The 23427-nt window shown below is 36.1% G+C and overlaps 1 long non-coding RNA gene and 3 other non-coding genes across 7 annotated transcripts in view; all 4 read right to left on the bottom strand.

Moving 5' to 3' along the window:
• Positions 1 to 23427, bottom strand: part of LOC117070975 — a 40172-nt gene that overhangs the window by 15106 nt on the left and 1639 nt on the right. For 2 of the 4 annotated variants that reach the window (XR_004432127.1, XR_004432126.1), the window contains 5 exons: positions 21604 to 22259; positions 5461 to 5678; positions 4907 to 5015; positions 3639 to 3768; positions 1104 to 2601 (listed from right to left, as the gene is read on the bottom strand). This is a non-coding gene — a long non-coding RNA (uncharacterized LOC117070975). Of the gene's footprint in view, positions 1 to 1103; positions 2602 to 3638; positions 3769 to 4906; positions 5016 to 5460; positions 6711 to 21603; positions 22260 to 23427 lie in introns of those variants that run through there. The other 2 variants (XR_004432128.1, XR_004432125.1) reach the window with 2 other exon arrangements.
• On the bottom strand, positions 17148 to 17218 carry LOC117071914. The gene has a single exon (XR_004432637.1). It is a non-coding gene; the product is annotated as a small nucleolar RNA SNORD108 (small nucleolar RNA).
• LOC117071898 lies at positions 18940 to 19006 on the bottom strand. Its single transcript, XR_004432623.1, has one exon. It is a non-coding gene; the product is annotated as a small nucleolar RNA SNORD64 (small nucleolar RNA).
• LOC117071915 lies at positions 21966 to 22040 on the bottom strand. Its single transcript, XR_004432638.1, has one exon. It is a non-coding gene; the product is annotated as a small nucleolar RNA SNORD107 (small nucleolar RNA).

Here is a 23427-nt window from a genome sequence, read left to right as displayed (position 1 = left end):
AGATAACTTTTTTTTTTTTTTTTAAAAAAACACACTATTATTTCAACACCTTTTTAAGCCAACATTTCTACGTAATTAAAGAAAAACATTACTTGTTTCTAGCCTGTGCCAGAAATACTCAAAATGGTTTCAGACTCAATAAAACATTAAAAACCTCTGACAACAGAACAAGTAAAAAGCTGTTTGTTTAGGAATCATTTCAGAAATTCCAAATGAAATTATAAGAACTACAATCAAGGAGTACATACTAAAATATAATTTACTTCATTCATGGGATGGAATAATGTTCAATTTTGGAATACGTTAATTTTAACCTTAATAATTATAAGGACAGGTTTTTCAACTATACAAAAAGAAATTTTATTAAACCTGTCACCAAATTTGGTAAAACATCTTCTTCTAAAAGACTACTGAAATGCCCGTAAGAACAAAAACAACCATGACCTAAGGGGACGGCAATTAACAGTCCAATTGCCGGCCGGGCGCGGTGGCTCAAGCCTGTAATCCCAGCACTTTGGGAGGCCGAGACGGGCGGATCACAAGGTCAGGAGATCGAGACCATCCTGGCTAACATGGTGAAACCCCGTCTCTACTAAAAATACAAAAAAAAAAAAAACTAGCCGGGCGAGGTGGCAGGCACCTGTGGTCCCAGCTACTCAGGAGGCTGAGGCGGGAGAATGGCGAGAACCCGGGAGGCGGAGGTTGCAGTGAGCTGAGATCCGGCCACTGCACTCCAGCCTGGGCGACAGAGCAAGACTCCGTCTAAAAAAAAAAAAAAAAAAAACAACAACAACAACAAAAAAAAAACAGTCCAATTGCCAAGTATACTTCCTACTTCCATATATCCTAGAAGTACTTACGAATGTACTTTATCAAGATAATTAAAATGACAAATTGTTCAAGAAAGTCATAATTTTAGAAATTCAGTAAAGACTACTAGAAAAGGCATACAAAAAGTTTTCACGTATTAGGAAAGTTGAATGACTAATTCAAATCACTAAATTAACAAATAACTAAAAAATGCCTAGTATTAAAAAATACTTTTAAAAACTGCACTAGCAATATCCCCAAATTATTATTCCATTAAAAATAGAAAGACCTACCTTGCAGTTGGATAGAAGACTCAATTTTAAAGATATCTATTCTCTCCTAATTAATCTATTAAGTTTGTTGCAAATGAAATTAATACTGCATTTTTTTCCAACTTGCAAAAATAATTATAAGTGTCAATTAATAGAAAAAAATGCAAGTATAGACAGGGAATATTCTGAAAAAGAAGAAAAATGAGATAGAACTCAATGGAATAGATAAGACAGTATAAATCATTAGTAATTATTAAAGTGTCAATAAGATGGTAAGGCAAGTTAACAGAAATGTAGTCAATTTTACCTGGAAATTTTCTTTCTGGTAGAATTTAAGAGATAACTAAATATGTAATGCATTCATTAACACCAGAATGATGGTTAATGGAAAAAGAAATGACAAAATAACTGCTGAAATAGAAGGCAATACAAATAAATGATATTAATGTAAATATGTTTAAAAAAACACAAAACTCCAAAGTCATAAAACAGAACAAGATTATATTTCAATATACAACTTCTATATAACCAAAAAATAAAACACCATAGTAAAATGAATGAGAAAAAAATATTTGCTATTCTAGACAAAATGTTAACATCTGTAATCACAAATGAACTCTTCAGAAATCAGTACGAGGAGACTAACATTAGAAAGGAAGTGAAAATAAAAGGAACAGAGGAAAATGGAATAGCACAAATGAGTTTTAAGGCAATATTAAGATGATACAGTTAACATTAATAGCTCAGAAAGCAATTTCATTATAAATTACATTATCGATCCTTACAAATATTATCTGATGTTTTGTACAGCTTTAGGAAATGAAGAATTCTCAAATACTGGGGAAATTTGCTCTAGTCATGGGGAGTTTACTCAAAAATATAGACTTTTGCCTAAACATGGCCCCAGCAGTTCCAAACCATAGGAATCACTCCAACAAACTAATCAGATACACATCCACACACATACATGTACATGTTTACTACACAGAAAATGTATAATATATCATCCCCCCAAAACTACTTATGTATCAACTGGTTTCTAAAAAATTGGCTCGGGGCTAGAAATAAAGAAAAGGCACTTAAGTAAAACTACTACATTTCACAAAATTCTATGTCCTTTGAATTCTTATGAAACATTTTTAATGAATCAATTTTATATTTACCCTGTGATTAGCGAAAATTATAAATATATGCACTTCATACTTATGAAAGCACTGAGATGAAGCTCTTTAAGTTCCACTATCCTGATTTCTTTGTTCAGTAATGTCTGTAATTCCAGCTCCTGAGATATGATCCAACAGCAACCATGAAAACAATCGTCGTGCCTACTTAAAATTCACTTCAATGACACTCTTTAGGTCACTTTCCAAAAGTGAGCTTTCTCAGTTTTTTGCATCTGCAAGGAATGTCCACTGAAACACACATGAAGAGTGTCTCCATACATCATAAAAAGCATTTTTTGATTTTGGTGAAGATGATGGTACAAATAGTAGCACAGGTTCCCTTTTTCAGTCATCACCTGAGAGAACACAGTTGGAAAAATGGGAAAAGGTTAGAAGCTAAGTTTATATCATCGGCAAGAACTAATAAAATTTGTCTGTAAAATGATATGCAACATTCATTCTATTATGGAGAAAGAGTATGTGGATCAAAATTCCTTTTGGAGTATTCTAATAATAAAGGAGGTCAGATGTTAGCTCTCTTTCCTTCTTTTTTTTTTTTTGTTGTTGTTGTTGTTGTTATTGTTGTCGTTTGTTTTTCTTGAGATGGAGTTTCGCTCTTGTTACCCAGGCTGGGGTGCAATGGCGAGATCTTGGCTCACTGCAATCTTTGCCTCCTGGGTTGAATTCAAGCGATTCTCCTGCCTCAGCCTCTCCTGCCTCAGCCTACCAAGTAGCTGGGATTATGCTGCCACGCCCAGCTAATTTTGTATTTTTAGTAGAGACGGGGTTTCACCATGTTGGTCAGGCTGTTCTTGAACTCCTGACCTCAAGTGACCAACCCACCCACCTCAACCTCACGCTGGGATTACAGGCAGGAGCCACAGCGCCCAGCCTCTTTCCTTCCTATGTCTTGTGAAAAACGGACCTCTCCAACATTATCCACACACTGTCTTTGTATTCGGATTCCTTTACCTCTAGGTCACTTGTTCACATACAGAATTACTACCTGCGGTATACATGCGTTTCTGCACAATATACATGACAACAATGCCTAAATATTTAAATGATAATAACAAAAAGAGCTCAGCCTATCTGATGAGAAAGAAATAGTAACTATACTAAAAACACAGAAGCTACAATGAAACTTTGGAGAGGATACAATTTCTAAACTGTCCTGGGCATGGTCAGACCAACGGAATCCATGGACTTAACAATATTGTTTTATGCCCCTGTTTCAGGATAATTTATTACATAGCAGTATGTAACCAACCAGATCTGAATGTCAACTAGCTGCCAGAAAAAAAATATCAAACTTATGAAAAACAGAATATATCAAGTCCTATCTAACCAAACCGCCCCTCTCCCAATCAAGTTAGCACTCAACTGCCCTTACAATCATATTGCCGAGGGAATGAAGAACACTTCAATGAAAGCACTGCAACAGGTCATTCACTGATGGTAGGTACCATTCTTGAGATTAAAAACAAAGATGATAAAATGTTCCTTCTTGGAACTACCATCTCCTGACAAGGAAAAAGAAGAAACACTGTAAAGTGAGATATATAACACTCTAATGAAACAGCTAAGGTGGCAGGTTAAGTGAATGCTCACGCTGAACTTTATTGCAGGTTATGTTAACATTTAGAAACACTTCCCATTATCAATCCTATAGCAAAGTCAACTCACAACCTCAGTAATGTTTTCAGTATCAGCACCTTTTTGTGGTTTCCATAAACTTCACCCTTTACATATCAAAGAACTGTATGTGAAAACTGTACATTTATGAAAATACACATATTGCCGATTTTATAATTTCTAATAATTAGATGCCTGGTCATTTCTTTTATTAGTTATATTTTCATGTTTGACCATAAATAAGCTAACTAATTAAAGGTACTGTGTGTGCATGTGCACCTGTGGAAGACCAGGTTCCACTAACACAGGCCTCCATTAACAGCTGTTTCAGTACTGACGGAATGATTAAGTTAAATATTAGAAGCTCAAAGAGCCATTTCGTTATCCAAAGGCTGGAATGTCACAAAAGCCCACCAAATTTTGCCTAGGCCTCTCTTAAACCTTAAAGCATGATTAAACAAGTTTTATTGGGAGTCTGAAGAAACTCTCTAGACCTCCACGAATAAGTTTACTGGGGGTATGAAGGAACTCCCCAAACCTTCATGATTTAGTAGGAGACAAGATAAGGGTAATCACCTCAGCACCTGGACCCATTTAGATTACATAAATTTACTGAGGCTACAGAGGAAGGTCCCTAAGACTCAGAACTTAGTTATAGATCACTTATGTCTTTAGATGCACACTTACACATGCACGTACAGCTTAGAAGGTATTTAAGCTCTGAAAAACTGTGTAATTTTGAATTGGTGTGGTGACAATTTCCAGGCCTTCTTCCTGTAACTAGCTCTAACTCTTCCTCCCCTGTTCATCTGCATCTCATTATTGGACCATGAGAAATAGCAGCCCGACCCTCAGTTTGGTCTGGGAACCAAACTATACCTTCACTTCGATAAAATATATTTTAACGAGTTACTCATTTGATAATTCCAAGGTGGTCAGGAATACACCTGTACCAGTATGATTTTCCTGAGCTTAGGCAAAACCTCACCAAAACCTCACCCTCAAATAGCACCAGAACCTTCTTACCTATGTTTGCAGTTAGGTTGTAAATTAAAGGACTCCGTAAGAAAGGGGTGTTCCTGATGATTCCATTTGCAGGTTAGCTGCAAATAAGTTTTGCACTCATCCTGATTGTCTAAGAAAAACAGTAACCAATACAGAAACATTTAGATACAAATCAGGAACCAGAACATACCCATTAGGATAATTTTAGGCTAGCCTGGCATAGAGAATAGAGAAAATCAAGTTCAACCAGCAACCATTTCACTTTCTCACCAACTTTAAACCACACCTTTTAGAAAGATGCAGAGAATATTTAAAATTTCCCCCCACTATTTCTGAATGATCTATAAATCCCCAAAGGCCTACTTTAAATCCATCGTTTTCAGTTTATACCAAATTAATGAAGGATAACTTCCAACATATCCCAAGACACCTCCTCCAACATCTCGATCTAGTCAGTACCCACAAATATAGCATTGCCACCACTATTAAAATGTACTCTCCTTATAGAATGTTTCAGTCACTATTTCCTTTCACTCATCTGTTTCTCAACAGAAATTTCACTGTTTGACACCTACCTCAAATTCCATCTTCTGCTTCTTTCCTCGGGTAATCCAATACTCCGTTTCATGGTAGCTGCTGCATTAATGTCTAAATCACATGCTCTTTGTGAGATCAATCAAAAATCATTCATAATGCTGTTGAGAACAAGTTGTTGAATACAACAGCCCATTGTTCCTAGGATGTTGAATGTCAAGGATGAAGACAGGCACAAAGTGGTTGTCTCTAAAATTTCCTGTTGTTTAAATGTTCATTTTGAAATAGCTTTTGAAACTTTCAGATACAGAAAGTAGAAGTAGTCCTTCTATTCTCCATTCACTACACAGGACTGTTAAAACTTTGTCATGTCCCTCCAAACAATTTTCATGTGAATCATATTCTTTCTAGATTTTTGTAGTGTAGTAATATACAAATATGTACATATACAATCTTGAGTTTAACTCATGTGTTACAATTTCAAACAGTATATTTAAATAATCACCATCACCACAACACTTAAGTATTAAATGTCAGAATGACCAGCCCCACACATAATTCATATTTTTATAATTAACCATTAATATTTCAGTTAGAAAAACTAGAGACATATGCACAGACCTCTGTAAACAGCTAGTTGCTCACTGAAAAATGATATAAAATATCAATTTAGGACTACAAAACATATTCCATATAGAAATTTTTTAGTGTTAGAATTACATTCATGTTAAAGAAGCTATAATCATTGCAATCTTTGATTTATTAACAGATACCTCAGACAGTTATGATTTTATAGCCAACCTATATTTGGTAAATTTTCAAGAATTGGAATAAAATCCCAGTAGCCAGCTATAACATTTCCAAACTTTTACATAGTATCAATTTGATTGTCATTGCCAAACTGCTGCTTAAAAAGACACACAATTTAAACTTTTGATCAATACTGGATGGAATCTTTATAAAAATTTTCCTAATTTACATTGTAAGTAAACTTGAAATCTCTGATTATCACATATCTGAGTTTTTAAAAGCTATCAAAAAGTAAAAAATATTCACAACCACAGTTCTTCTATAGTCATACAAATGTGGAAAGAGGTTAGAGAATGAAATGTTTACAGACCTGCTTATTATTTAATGAATAATCACCATACATTTAGATATAATGGTAAGTGGAATTCTAGAAATATCTGCAAGCTTAGAAATAAAATATTAGTTCCACAATTTTTTTTAATTTTTTTTTTTTTTTTTGGATACAGTTTTGCTCTTGTTGCCTAGGCTGGAGTGCAATGGCGCAATCTCAGCTCACTGCAACCTCCAGGGTTCAAGCAATTCTCCTGTCTCAGCCTCCCAAGTAGCTGGGATTACAGGGACCCGCCACCATGCCCACCTAATATTTGTAGTTTTAGTAGAGACGGGGGGTTCACCACGTTGGCCAGGCTGGTCTCAAACTCCTGACCTCAGGTGATCGACCGCCTCTGCCTCCCAAAGTGCTGGGATTACAGGCATGAGCCACCATGCCCAGCCACTAGTTCCACAATTTTTTAAATGAAAATAAAACACAAAGCTGTACATGAGTGAAAGATTAATACCCTTGAAATAGATCTATGCCACTAAATTAAATTTAGACATGCACGTGAATACTTATGATATACATGGATACACATTTAAATAAATTTGCAAAGAGTACAAACAACAAAAGAACAATTACTTAAATAATCTTCTAACACTCGATATATCTATCTAATTTACAATGACCATTCCCTTCTCATGTCTTCCTCTATCTTTCTAAAGATAAAATATCCAGGGGGTTTTGTTTCTTTGTTTCGTATCAGTATACGATGCACAAAAAACCCACAATGGTTATTTTTCTTATACAAGAGACCTTAATGTTTAAAAGGTAAGGGAGGCAAACTATTGCTCTGTCTCAAAACACACAAACACCAAAATGTTACACAGTCCCAAGAGGCCAATTATTGATTACCTATTGTACTACTGAACACTTAAAGGAGTCAATTTATGATATTTTACAATGAAATATTTACACATTTATACTTTGTTGAGACTCCATGCATCTAGCAAACCTAGATCTTTAGAAAATGTCATTTTTATCTGTTAAAGTGTTTTTTGAATGTTGTCATGCAGTCCAAGTAAATACAAAACTGTGTAATTCAAAGAGGTAGAATAAATTTTTCCTTATAAAAGACATTTCCTACAATGACTATAAAAGTATATTTATATAATGCCCTATCAACAATGTAACTACAAAATTAAGACTGAAGTTTTTAATACATAATAGAAAAACAAAACAATGGTTAAATATATTTTCTTTCTGATTATAATTTAAAGTTGAAAATACATTCTTTAACTTATTCCTTACACTAACAACCCAATAAAGGTTAGATACCAAAATATGTATAGGTCAAGAAGCCAAAAATTTCATCAAGTTCATTGCCAAGACACTTGCAAAACACAATGAAACCATGAAATTTTACAATGACTTATTTACAAAATTATACTTTATGAGACTCTATACATCTAGAAAGACTAGATGTTAAAAATTAAAAAATTTTATCTATTATTTACAAAGTTGTCTTGAATATTGTCATGCAACCAAGGGAACACATACAGAATTTTGTATAGTTCCTAGAGGTAGTAGAAAATCTCTTTAATGAAGTCATTTATATCTTGAATATTAACAGGAAAGAAAAATTATGGTATCAGGAAGTATATCTAGAAAGACCAAATGCATTTACATGACATTTAATCTAAGTTTTTTAAAATATGCAATTCATATCTGATATAATGGTAAGCTATATATTAACAGGTAAAATGCAGAGTCTCGTGTCATTTCCTCCTTCTAATATCCAAATTAAAACATGATAAATTTTGTTTAGCTCCAAGACCCTGTGTATCAATAATCAATTTCATTGCCAAGTTAACTGCAAAAGACAACAGTACTAACAAATTTACAACAAGCTACTTCAAGAAATCATACTTCGTGAGACTCTCTATACATCTAAAAATACTAGATGTTTAAATTTAAATATTTCATTTACTGATTATTTATTAAATTGTATTGGTTATTGCCATGCCACTAATGAACACAGAATCATATAATTAAAGATTCTATAGTATGTGCTTAAGAAAAATGAATTGCATCATGAACCTCAGTACATCAAGGATAGTAAGATATACCTTTCCCTTTTTTTTTTTTTTTTTTTTTTTTTTTTTTTTTGTTGAGAGGGAGTCTTGCTCTGTTGCCCAGGCTGGAGTGTGCAGTGGCGCGATCTTGGCTCACTGCAACATCTGCCTCCTGGTCCTGGGTTCAAGCTATTCTTCTGCCTCATCCTCCCGAGTAGCTGGGATTACAGGTATGCACCACCACGCCCAGCTAATTTTTGTATTTTTAGTAGAGATGGGGTTTCACCATATTGGCCAGGCTGGTTTTGAACTCCTGGCCTGGTGTTCCACCCTCCTCGGCCTCCCAAAGTGCTGGGATTACAGGCGTTGAGCCTCCACACCCCGTCAAGAGATACCTTTCAATACAGAGGTTATTTTTACATGAAACTGACCCAAACAATTTAATAAAAATTAATTTTTACTTTTAAATAAAAATGTGGTGGAGGGAACCAGTCTCCCTCTCTAACACGAGAGCATATATACATTTAATATGTAAGCTTAAATATGTGCAAGTAACAATCCCAGCAACACAATGAAGACTACACAAAGGGGAAAGAACAATCTGTCATCAAAAGAAAAACGTCTCTATCCTCTTTATCAACCAACTATATATTTACAAAGTTGAAATATTATAGAACAACTATGATAAACACAGCTATTTAATAGTAAACCCAAAAGAGCCACCCACACAGAGCTCTTAACATCATTTGCAGGGTTAAGCATAGTTTAAAAAAGCGATGCCTGCAATATATGCTCATCCACACTGTCTATAAAACAAAAAAAACTAAAGAGGATTTTATAGTTGTCTAGCAATATCCATCGAGGATTTGTACCTGTACCGCGCCCCCATACCAAAATCAGTGCATACTCAACTCCCTCAGCTCTTCAGAACCCATGGTTATGAAAAGGAGGTGCTCTGTTTACTCGGGGTTCAGATTCTGCCAATGCTGTACTTTCCAGCTGCACGTGCTTGCGGAGGCAAAACCCACAGACGGGAGGGCTGACGTGACAAGTGCACATCACAGAGATGAAATGAAAGGACAAAGTGCCCAGCACACCTCTCCACGCGGATCAGGAAGCTAATGCCTATATTCATAAAAAGACCTCTGCCTTTTTAATATACATCAGCAATGTCTATGTATTAACATGGAAAGAATAGGTATTTTAAAGATACAACCTGACTGTACACACAGCAATCTAAACATCCCACTCTACCATACAGGCTTGGTATGCCATTTCACTTCAACAAACATAAACAACTTCTGCCCTATAGTTTTAAGTAAAATATATCCACCAAATATAACAAATTTCTGTACATCTATAAATTCTGCACATATTAAACATGGACACAACTAACAATCGAATAAACCTCCACATACACACCAATTTAAAAAAAAACATAAAGGTTAACACAATTCTATTGGCAAAAGATTGTTTTCACCATATTTTAACATTCATATATTCTGTATGTTCATATATGTGCATGGTGGGTGCTTCTATATACCTAGGAAATTCAGGTGTTACTCAAGACGCTTATCTATTATTCACACAGCAGTCAAATGGTCTCCAGCTCTATCCAGGCACCTAACAGTCCAATAAACACAGGAAGGGACAAGCCACCAATCAGGTTGGAATAAGAAAAAATAATATAAAAATGTATATCAAAATCTTTTTAGACAATCTCATTTTTTAAAACTGCAGAACCCAAAACAAAACCAAGAAAACCCTCAAAATCAAACCTCACAAGCACACAAAGATGCTAACGCTATTGGCAAACAGTGATTCTACTTTTGAATAAAAATATATTTCCAAAAATATGGCAGAACTTGAATATTCAAAAATGTTTTATCTTCTCTATACAATATAATTATATATTCTGCATCAATCAAATAAATCCCACATAAACATGGCATAGCAATTCTACTGATCAAACTGAAGTGTTTTGCCCTTGTCTGGTGGTTTACTGGTCACAATATATGCCTATTAGTAATCTGTATGCAGATGCTAAAAAGCAAAAGGTAACATTTGTCTACTACATATTTAGCAGCCATACAATAGCTCTGGCAACTTAAGAATATTTCTACCCTATAACAAAAAATGTTGTTTATACAGCGATATGTATGTGTATATATAGACCCACATACACACAAATACACGTGTCAGTAATTCCTACCAAAGACTAAACAATTAAAGCAAAACAATTATATATTTTGACTGTTTTATACACATGTAACAAAATTCCCCTTCAGCTGCTCAATTATTTACACACATTAAGTGATCTGCCTATGTGAGGGAGGGAACAAAAGCTTTCACTATATATGTATGTGTATGTGTGTGTATACATATAGAGATTCGTGTGTGTATACGTATTTAGAAACATGCAGACAAACATATAACCATGTATATTGTATACACATAAGTGTTCCATTGATCACCTCATGATCTAACGAACTCAGGTTTCACATCCCATTGCTAGTATCCCCATAAAAACGTATAAAATGCCTCTACAGATAGAAACATTTTAAATCAAAAACAACTCACTATTGATGAAAGTCACATTTTTTTGGCAAATGAGAACTTTTGCAACCTATGCTATTTGACTCGTGGCAATTTTTCTGTTACATAAGAAACCGCATATACACATCTGAAAACTATAAACAGAGGCAGACCAACACTTATGACATTTCCACCATGTTGCATCTGTCAGAAAAACACTGCCACATACACATTTATATTGAGATATACAATATTATACTAGAAATTATAAGATTTAATTCCTATTATATCTACCATAACCTAAAACTTAAGCCCAGTGATCCAATGAACACTTTGCTTTTTGCAAGCAAAACTGGTTCTATCCCATATGAATTAAAAATGACGTCTATACACTTAGAAAATTAGATGTTAAAAATATTTAGCATATCCACCAGCAATGAATCAATGTTCCAAGAGGTGATTTAACACTCCCACTAGCAAAAGGAAAGTAGTCTACCTGTCTACAATGTAATGTTAACATATATATAAGACCACCACCACCTTCACGTGGATTTAAGTATGGAGGCCCCGCAACATATGCTCATATGCACACAGGGCTCCAACATTCCACCCTCTTATCTCCTAAATCCACATCTAATATTTGCCTAATACTAACAAAGCCATCTAAGAGTCTAGACACTCCTATCAGTAACCAATGACATCACTGTATAACAATTTAATGTCCCCCAAAATGCAAAATGTCAGCCATCTCTATGCTGGTTAAGTTTCAGTAATACAATCCTGTTGGTTATATAAACAAAGTAATACAAAACCCACCCAACCCTTAAAATATAAGTGTTCTAAAGGCTAGCCTTTTCTTCAATTCCATCACGAAAAGACAATCTTATACCATGCAAATTTTAACATAAAGACCACTGACAAAATAACATCTACATCCATGGCTTTCATACATAGAGCAGCATCAATAAAACTTCTTAGTTAGAAGTTGTATACATTAAGTTCACCCAGAAAAACATCCATAGCAATAAACCAAAATAAAAGGAATTTTAATGTACATCACTCAGAGGTACTCTAACAATTGTATCTCTACAATCATTTCTTAAAATGTTTCTATATACTTGAGCAAACTAATTGTTAGCAATACCTATATACCAAGAAAATGTCATTAAACAATTATTTAGAAACTTCATACACCGTTTATGTGCATCCTCAAATGCACATAAACAAAATGCCTTTTTTTCTAAGTAACACTTCCCATGTCATTTTCTATTACCCTTATGCACTCAAAAAGTGAATACAGAATTGTATTTATCTTTAAAAGGTGACCTGAGAATTCCTTTCTAACAACTGTTCTAGAATAAAATTCTACCAAATACATTTTCAGAAGCTTCCCTAGGAAACGAGCTATTTAGCCACAGCAACTACATTAACAAGCTTAATAGATTCATGTTCAAAATCTAAGTGTTTGCTTTTAACTAGTTACATTCCAAGATTATGCAAAAAAATACAACTATTACGCATTTAATTTCATTGTCTGGCTTACCTAAGGCACAATGAACAATTCATACACATTTATCAATGTGTGTCTTATATTTTCATTTCAATACTATTATCCAAACAGAATTTTCCCACATATTTAAACAAACTCATAAGGTAAATATGTCCAGGAAAAAAAGTTTATATAATGTGAATATTTGGAGCTCTTTCACAATGCTAGCAGGAGTTGGGGAATGACGTCCTTATTGCATGTGCACGCAAGTATATCATGTGCAGGGCTTTTACTGGTAAACCTTCCAAAGGCAAGCAGACTCTCCACAGCAAGAGAAAAATATTCTTGGTTGATGAAGTTCAGGCAAGTATCAATCTATATTTCTTTCTTCCAGGGTTTTCCAGCTGATGAGGCACCTAGCTGAATTCAACAAATGTTATCCTTCCCCTTCTATCCATACATTCCTGCAGGGTTGGCTTGTCAACCTGAGTTTGTACAGACTAGCCAATATATTTCAAGTTTTATATATCTGAAATGTTTTTCAATTCAGCAGATAATTCTTTATGCACCTGCCAAGCCAAGAATCTGGACTGAGAGTTGTTCTGATGCTGTAAGGAGCAGGCAGATAGAGTAGATCTGGACCATGGCTCTACAGCGGACTCTGGTCAAAGACCCTTTAAAGCAGACATCTCCAAGGGGGTTTAGACTTCCACTGCAGTCTAGAAATAAAAGTTCTCCAGAAGTTCCAAAAAGATCTGTAAACTACAATTTTCTCAATGCTGGGGTAGTTACTCAGACTACTCACTCCTGCTTATACATTTCAATGAAAAACTGGTTCACAAATCTACCCCAAATCATAATGTAATCAGCGTTTCTTGCTGCAAAAAATTTCTGAAAATTTTTAAGGATGAGAGAATTAGTGAGGGAATGCCACAAAATACACTCATCCAAATGTTTGGTGCCCACAAGTGGGCGGTTTCCAGTGTTTACTGTGGCAAAAGATGTTCTAAATATTATAAACGTATGCAATCTTTGTCCTCTTCCTTGATTATTGCTCATTTCCAAAAGTCTTGAAACATGACAACTGCTTATTTATCAAGAAAATCTGATGAGGTTTGTCTTTTCTCCCCTCATCAGCTCTGCCAGATAGATGAATTAAACAATCTGAGGTTAGAAGCAAGGGGAGCAGTTGAAAGTATGTGAATACAGTGAAGATGACAAAGCGCTCAGTTGGAAGAGTAACTCCAGGTCAGTTATCTAATGGGGTGAACAGTATCTTTTGTACAGTAAGTTTCTAAAGGAAATAATCCTGGTCCATCTTTTTTAAGTTGCAATTTAGCCCATGAATGAAAGCTGTCTCCTTGCCCCTTAGCTGGCATCTCCTTTATTCGACTCTTCAGAATTGACAGTCAAATGTATCAGTGATCTTAAAAAGATGTTTCTGAATGTAAATGAGTTTGAAATATTTCACAAATTTACTTTCTGCTTATTTTCTTGTTCAATGATCTGTTCATGAGTTGTACATTTTCAAAACAATTTTCCAAGACTTTTTGTTTACTTTGAGCTGTAGATCGTATTTATGCACACTACAGGAATCAACAGAGTAAATAACCAATATATTTTGCCAACCCAAATATAATAGATGCATTTTCATTTATTTTTATGTTGTCAACTAATCTTAACACACTAACAAGTACACCCTCTTATCCTCTCCAACAGTAATCTCCTCTTGATTTCCAACAGGTTTGCTCAAAGGACAAGTTCATGTGAACACATGCTTCTTTTTTTAACCTGGAATATTTATTCTCCAGTGAGCTAGCCTGAAGCAGGTGGAGGCATCCAATAAAATACAATCTTAAGGAACCACCTTTTCTATTTTTAATAACCCCCCAACCAGACATCTGGCGATGTCATAGTAACCTCTCTACTTGATGAAAGAGACAACGTCCCAGTTCCCTACTCTCAGCTATGTGGCACAATGAAATGCCCTCGTTCTTGATCTAAACCCTAACAAAGAATGGAGAAAAAAAATCAAGGGGAAACTGACAGCCATACTTTGCCTGTACTCTACTAGAGGGCAAGTTTGTTATACTCTCTTCATTCATGTATTAACTCTACCAATGACTGTGGTAACAACATACCAATGAAATAAAAATTGACTATCCATCAAACACATACTAGATGCTAATTATTATGCTAGGCCTTGAAGACAAAGCAGTAAAAAGTATAGTCAAGGCATCTGATAAACCATTAATGTTTCTTTCTCCTTAAAGGGGAAAAATATCCAAAAAGTCAGTCTATTTAGCCTTTTGGAACCATATTTTCAAATTCTGCTACGTACTCATCTTAGACAAATGAAAAGCATTATTTCAGTAAGTCAAAGCTTTTAAAGAAGGTATCATCATTGTGACTTTAACAATTTCTAAGAGATGGTTTTTTTTGTTTTTGTTGCTACTTGACATCATTGCCTATGGCTGTAATCCACTCAGTAGATAAAACACCCAGTCTACCTAAAATGTGAAGCCACGGTGTCCAGCCACGCTCACTGGAGTTACACGTTATACAATTGACATTAAAACAGAAAGTACAATGTCCCAAATTTGTTGCCACCCTCCAAAACAATTTCAATAATTCCTAGGCCATATATATTTTTAAATCCTCTGTAATTTCTTCTCATTTTGTTCAGTCCAACCCAAAGAAATCTGCTTGTTTGAAGTCTGGGTTTCTTGCTCAGTTGCTGTATCACAGAAAATGACTCTGATTTGACCTGAACAGATCCATATTCTTCACCACTTCCAAACCTGGAGGAGTCTCAACTAAAGTGGCTAATTTTACCATTTTAAAGTAAAAGAGAACAGTCTATTCCCAAAGACTGTTTTCACTGGAAAACAGTACTAAATTTCAAAAAACAACTATAGCCACTGGAATGTCAACCTGTACGTTGAAATTTCCCAAACCCAACATACGTAAATCCACCAGCAGTAGATGCTTAAAATCAAATAAACAATTAATAAAACAAGTTATGAAGAGTTCAGTAATTAACATTAAGTGCAAACAGGATTACCTTTCCTTCCTCCAAAAGGGTAGCTATTAGGCAGAAATTACCACACTATATTCACTGAGATTATAACTGCTCTTAAAATGTTATTTTTTTAAAACTACTGTTTTCTGGAATTCTTGTTTTCTTTTATCCAAAGGGAATTTATATGGACTGAATTTACTCAAATTTAATTTAGATTTGAATGGGCATAGTTGATACACTGCTAGGAAAATTATCAAATAAGCTTGTTTCCTCCTATGAGATAGGTAATTTAAATTTATGTTAGAAATGTATTACTGTAAGTGATATATCTCTATATTCCCAGGAAATTAAGTGTTTATGTCCTCTCATGCATTTGAACACACTGGCTACTAACAGTCATGCCTACTAGTAACAACCTTGCAAGAAAAAAAATATAGCATTCTACATTGATTTACATTATTACATAAGACAACTTTCTCTCAAGATTCCCTGGTCATTATCACATTTAAAAATATGTGGTAACAAGATATATCATTTTTTTCCCATATCAGTGTACATTAAAAGACATATAATAGCACTATAAGTGTGGTTCCTAGATCTCCAGCACCTAGGAACTTGATAAAAATCAACTTTTCATACTTACACCTAATAAGCCAGAAACACTAAGGTCAGGACCCAGAAAACTGGGTTTAAAAATCCCTCAGGTGATTCTTATCCACACTAAATTTAAACAAATCACTGACTAACCAAAGCTATCTAGAAATATAGTCCTTTATTGATTCTAATAATTTAGCAAGAACAGACATTTAATCAGCACACTTCGCTACTTAAAACAATCTCAGTAAAAGACAATATTACCTATTTATGGTCATCTCAAGAAAACATATAGAAGCTAACATGGGAAAGGTAGCCGACATTCTTTCTCTGAAGTAAAACAGACACTTCCATGTAAATGATAATTCTGATTCCTGACATATACCACCCATTGTCCCACAATTCAACCCGTGCAAGTTTTCATTATTTCCAACAAATGAAACAATCGTAACATTACTCTCAATTTACCTGTCTCCCTTCATACAACTCAAGAACATGTTCCAACCATATTAAAATTTGCTTACTGGCTGGGCGCGGTGGCTCACGCCTGTAATCCCAGCACTTTGGGAGGCCGAGGCAGGCAGATCACCTGAGGTCAGGAGTTCCAGACCAGCCTGGCCAACGTAGTGAAACACTGTCTCTATTAATTAAAAATAAACAAACAAAAAAAAACTAGCCAGGCGTGGTGGCGATCGCCTGTAATCCCAGCTACTCGGGAGGCCGAGGCAAGAGAATTGCTTGAACCTGGGAGTCGGAGGTTGCAGTGAGCCGAGACTGCGCCACCATACTCCAGCCTGGGCGACACAGTGGGACTCCATCTCAAAAAAAAAAAAATTTTTTTTGCTTATTTTTCTCCTAGTACTCATTAATGCGATTTGCCATCGATTGCTAACTCATTCCTTCCACTACTCTCAGCAAATTACTTTGATTATGAATTAGCATGGCTGGACCCCAGGCTCTCTTTGCAGGAATGGAAAGTGTCATCCAATTTAAGAAATAATGATTCTCATCATTAAGCCAACCCTCCTCCTCCTACTACACCAACACACACACACACACACACACACACACATGTGTCATCTCTTCCAGAGATTATTTTCAGGGGATTTATTTTAAGTCATCTGTGAAGTATCACCCCACAAATGAGGTTGTTTGGATGGGCTAGGCCAGCAACTACCACTGTATTCTCTAGGTTGCAGCAAACATCTAAAGGTAAAAGAGCCCTGTCAACACTATACCTCAACAGAGTTGGCACTAATTCCCTATTTTTCTCACTTAACTGCTTATTTCTAATCTAATTCAGTTAGTAGGAAGGGAAAAACTCATTTTTTTCAATTCAATCAACATATCCCTAACTGCCTGGATCAGGAACACTAACAGAACCAAACAAATCTGAGGGGTTATAAATACGCTAACATTTCTACCAGAAGAACAGAGATTCAAAGGCAAGAACTAGAAAATAACATCTCACTTTCAAAAGAATGTTCATTTCTCTGAACCCCAACAGCTTTTCACTATAAACCAGTCATTTGTCATGTGACAAATGACAGTATCAACACTCACATCATTAACATGTACATATGTATACACTAACACATAACACATACAGAATTTATCAACTAAGAAAAAAACTAGAGAATAAGATCTTGCTATATTCAATGTTCATAGTATATTCAATACAGGCTTCTCTAAATCACCTTTTTAGTCACCCTTCTTCCTTCATAATATTATAGGCAAAACAAAAGCACCTACTCACAGAACGTCAATCACAGATAATAAAAGACCTATCAATCATGCAAGCAAAAGTAGAGTATAGAATAATGTTACATTAGAGATGTGATTTAAAAATGGCATGGTATTTAGCAATCATTTAATCTCCGTGGGGCTCAGCATCAAAAACTATATAATGCCAATTTCATCCCCTTAACTGAATCTAAGAGTCAAAACTAAATCTCCACCTATGTCTTGTAAAGATACAGCAAATGGTCAACTTAATTAAAAGTAGAATTAAATTAATCCCTGTAAATGTAACTTAAGCATTCTGCTAAATATATAAATTAAGTCTCCTCTCAAACCAAAGCAATGTCTCAGCCACAAACTAGCAATTTCTCAATTACATGCTAAATGGAGAAGCTGCCTCAGTGACAGAAACATACTCATGAAACTTTTATACAAGGTTGGAATCAGGTGATGCAAGCAATAGGGTTAAAAAAAAAAAAGGGCACAGGAGCTCCCAGGTACTTATTCTCTTGAAGTGATCACTTGAAATGCACAGTAGAAATAAGCAAAGGTGTGGCTGCATGCATGGCTGACGCATGCAATCCTAGCACTTTGGGAGGCTGAGGTGGGTGGATCACTTAGAGACCAGCCTGGCAAACATGGCAAAGCCTGTCTCCACAGAAACATACAAAAATTAGCTGGGCATGTTGGCACATACTTGTAATCACAGCTACTCTGGAGGCTGAGACAAGAAGTGCCTGAACACAAGAGGCGGAGATTGCAGTGAGCCAAGATCACGCCAAAGATGAGACGTACCAATGCAGTGAACATAGAACACACGCTACAAAAGATTAATTGTACTAAAGGATCTAGAACCGACTTCCCTCTATTGCACTGGAAAACCTACAACACGCCACTCTCCTTAACCTGTATTGATAGGAAAAAACATGTGACATTTAGAGTCTAAGAATTTATGTTTTGAGTATTTGTGTCCTCAGTCCTTAGACTGATACTAAGGCTGGACTTCAGAGTAATCACATTGAGCTTTACTTCATCATGCTCAGTAAACACAGCTCATCACAAATCCAGCCCAGGTCTTTCCCAGTGTGTTTCCTATCAACTAGTAAAAATATGTAAAAAAATAAATCCCTGCAGACAGTGTATCTCTACTCATAAGGACAGTCCCTGGTCTAGAAGAATAAATAAGAGTTTTATGTGACAATGGATATAAAACAACAGTAACAACAGTCTCATTCAAAGCCCACAGAAATAAGGGGAATTATGAAGAGAAAGACACACAGCAATCTACGTGAAGGAAACACACACACACACACACACACACACACACACACACACACAGCAATCTGCCAGTAGGGTCTCATGGAGCTAAATATAGTAATTATTTCCACTAGCAAATTGTCCAAAAAACTGAAACGGAAATATCCTAATGCCACCACAAATAACTATCAACAACTTGCTATTCTCCCCAATAATTAAATGTTAACCAATTTTAGGACTAGAGTACCCTGAAAATACGCATCAAAATATTTCAGAGTTAAGTGTAAACAAATGGTATAGAAAGACAGACAAATAAAATCAAGGCTGGCACAACATATGAAATACAAAGTCCAACGAAAGGATTCTGAAGGAGGTCTAAACTAACTGTAATTTCTCTGACAAGAAACCAAAGTAGCACAGCAATGCAATCCAAATTTTCTCATGAGAACCCACAGTATGCCTGATACATATCTCCTAAACATGAAATCATTCGAGTTCAGGAACTGTATCATTTCAATTCAATTTTTGCTACCGAAGAACAAATGATATAACATAAAATGAACACATCTATACAAACAAGACATCCAAAAGATGGGAAACAGTCCAAAAAATTCAGATGTACAATCTAACTCTCAAGGTCACTGTATTCTCATTAGTTCAACAGAAAATAATTCACATGAACTAGACGTCAAGTTCAAACATGAGGCTCCTTCTTGAGTCTTCGACACTTAGTGTGGACCTTGCTTTTTAAGTTGAATCGGCTCAGCAAAGCAAATTTACCCAGCCAAGCTTTTCCTACCAATCATTTCTATGCTGCATGAGTTCTTAAAACTCATGGGCAAGCAGGCATTGGAAAAAGGATTCCAAAGACTCACATGGTTGACGCTGAAAGTGGAAGAGCTAGAACTGTTTCTCCATGTCTGCAACCCCCTTTCGATTGTACAACCACCTCATCCCTTTATCAACATATACTTCTACAATCTTCTCCACCTCTTTCCTTTCTATTGGCTTAATAAATACATCCTTTGAACTTGATATCTGATTTTTTTTTCCCAGAGTCTCACTCTGTCACCCAGGCTGGAGTGCAGTGGCACGGTCTTGGCTCACTGCAACCTCTGCCACCTGAGTTCAAGTGATTCTCCTGCCTCAGCCTCCTGAGTAGCTGGGATTACGAGCACACACCACCAAGCTCGGGTCATGTTTGTATTTTTGAGACAGGGTATTGCTATGTTGGCCAGGCTGGTCTCAAACTCCTGATGTCAGGTGATCCGCCCACCTCAGCCTCCCAAAATGCTGGGATTACAGGATTGAGCCACCGCACCTGGTCTCAAATATTTATATCGAATTAAGTGTTCCCCACCTCACCATGCAAGAGAGGACTTCTCACTCCTGTAAACTCAAATAGCACTTGCTGATTTCTATTTTTTTTTTTTTTCTTGAGATGGAGTTTCACCTCTGCCACCTAAGCTGGAGTGCCAGTGGCGTGATCTCGGCTCACTGCAACCTCCGCCTCCTGGGTTCAAGCAATTCTCCTGCCTTAGCCTCCCAAGTAGCTGGGATTACAGGCACCTGCCACCACGCCAGACTAATTTTCGTATTTTTAGTAGACTGTTTTGCCATGTTGGCCAGACTGGGCTCGAACTCCTGACCTCAGGTGATCCACCTGCCTCAACCTCCCAAAGTGCCGGTATTACAGGCGTTTTAACAACCACCACCAAATAACCCCAAAACCATACCCAAAAATACACTGCAAATATCATTGCAAGGTACTAAACAAGTGCTGGCAAACACTAAATAACTCAAATGACCTCTATCTGGGAATGGCTGACTACTTCATGGGTGTAAATGTATGGACTCAGATATCAGATGGATCGAGATTCTGATCAGATATTCTGTCATAAGAAAGTAACTAGGAAATAGCTAAAAACTTGTTTTCTAACCTAAGAAAAAAATTAGTACCTGGCACAATGGTTCACACCTACAATACCAGCTGAGGCAAGAGGATGGCATGAGGCCAGGAGTTCAAGACCAGCCTAAGCAACATAGTGAGACCCCACCTCTAAAAAAATTAGAAAACTAAAATCAGCCAGGCATGTTGACACATGACTGTAGTCCTAGCTACTCTGGAGGGTAAGGTGAAAGGATCGTTTGAGCTCAGGTGTTCAAGGCTGCAGTGAGTTATGTTAATGTCACTGAACTCCAGCCTGGGCTGTGAGATACTGTCTCACTTTACAAAAATTAGCAATGCTGCCTCATTCATTCACTTAATATTTCTTCAACATCTGTTGTGTGATGGGCTCTGTGCAAGTCGATCAACTGCACACAGCTGAAGAAAAAAACACATAAACAAAATCAACTGTTCTAAAATACCAACAGTATTCATTTAAAGGCATGTACTATACTCACTGTGTTCCACAATATATGCTCCATAAATATAATTCCTCCTCTTTCCTGGACATCACTTAGAACCCTAGAACTCTGGCACTTTTTTTTTATCCGAGAGGTGGCAGTCTCATTTTCACACATCCTTGTTTCCATCTCACCAAGTGCCTGTGCCTTCCATGATCCAAGGGTAAGTTTCCTTTTAGCTTTCAACAACGTACAACATGTAGGAAAAAAAAGGAACTCAGACTATACAAATAAAAAAGGGTATCTGAGCAACTAGCAAAGTGCAATACTACACCCGCCATTTTTAAGTATTCAAAGTTTTCACAACATTTTCTGCAGAAAATCTTGAAATCGAAAAGTCTAATGAGGCACACTGACTGGATTTCAGAGTGTCATTTTTAAGCTCAAATTTTGAAATCATTATGTTCAGACAAGGTCCTGTGTCATCATGAACCTAGCCAAGGCCTCTGCAATATAGTCTTATTTTTCTTTACAAGGTTATTTTACCTGAGCAGTTTACGTTTCTGTCCTAAAAGCACTTAATATGATTTTCAGCCTCGTTGTGACACTACTGAGTAGGATCCACACTGACGACACATCAAATTTCAGCGATCAGATTCTCTCTTCCTTTCAGAGGCATCAACTAAGTGGTCAAAAAATGGTATCACATGACGCTGAAAAAGTTACAACACAAATATCCTATTTCAGGCTCAGATGTCATTCTCCCACTATAAAAGTCCCATGAAAATATACCTTGCTTTATTACATAAAATCCATGTACTAAGCATTATTACGTGTACGGACAAGATGAAGAGAACTGAAATGCAAATATAAGACAGAATCAAGCAATGTATTATCGACCAGAAAACATGCATTTAAAAACTTGAACCCATGGCCGGGCACAGTGGCTCACGCCCGTAATCCCAGCACTTTGGGAAGCTTAGTCGGGCAGATCACCTGAGGTCAGGAGTTTGAGACCAACCTGGCCCACATGGTGAAACCATGTCTCTACTAAAAATACAAAATTTAGCCAGGTGTGGTGGCCCACACCTGTAATCCCAGCTACTCAGGAGGCTGAGGCAGGAGAATAGCTTCAGACCAGAAGGCGGAGGCTGCAGTGAGCCAAGATCACACCAACCACTGTACTCCAGCTTGCACAACAAAGCGAGACTCTGTCTCAAAAAATAAATAAATAAATAAAAACGTCAACCCATGGATTATAACTGACTACCTGCTGAAATCAGTGAAGGTAGTATCAGAGGTAAACATAACAGGTAAAGAGTGTTTTTGCTAAGCTTTGAAATGAGATCATGAAAATTCTAGTCAAGCAGCACTATTTCACATAATTATCGATGTAAATCAGTTTCTACTTGTAATACTCTATTACAAGAACCTATAAAAAGCAAAATACCAGTATGTTAATAACAAACTTCTGAAATCTGACATCATAATTAAGGAATAATGAGTTCAGGAAAGCAGGGAGCTCCCTAAGCAACTTTCAGAATCTTTTTAATTCCAAGCCAAGATTACCTATCATATAAAAAGACAATACCTCAAATACTTCATTACCTATTTTAAGGTAGCAAAATTTTTATCCCAAAATTCTATTTGAAATTATTCTATAACCTACAATGAAAGCATATGTCAAACACGATGTGCAACATGAATATATTTATGGAGTCACTTAATGAAATGTATATCAGGAAATCAGAAAGTTGTTGACCAACCATGTTTTAGATGAGAAATGTGTGTGTGTGTGTGTATATAAATATATATATATATATATTTTGTTGTTGTTGTTGTTGTTGTCATTTGTTTGTTTTTGAGACAGAGTCTCGCTCT

Source organism: Trachypithecus francoisi, unplaced genomic scaffold (genome assembly GCF_009764315.1).
Source record: "Trachypithecus francoisi isolate TF-2019V2 unplaced genomic scaffold, Tfra_2.0 Lachesis_group3, whole genome shotgun sequence".
In the NCBI taxonomy this organism is placed as follows: domain Eukaryota; kingdom Metazoa; phylum Chordata; class Mammalia; order Primates; family Cercopithecidae; genus Trachypithecus; species Trachypithecus francoisi.
Note: the sequence above shows the minus strand (reverse complement) of the source record. Positions and strands in the feature narration are given on the sequence as shown.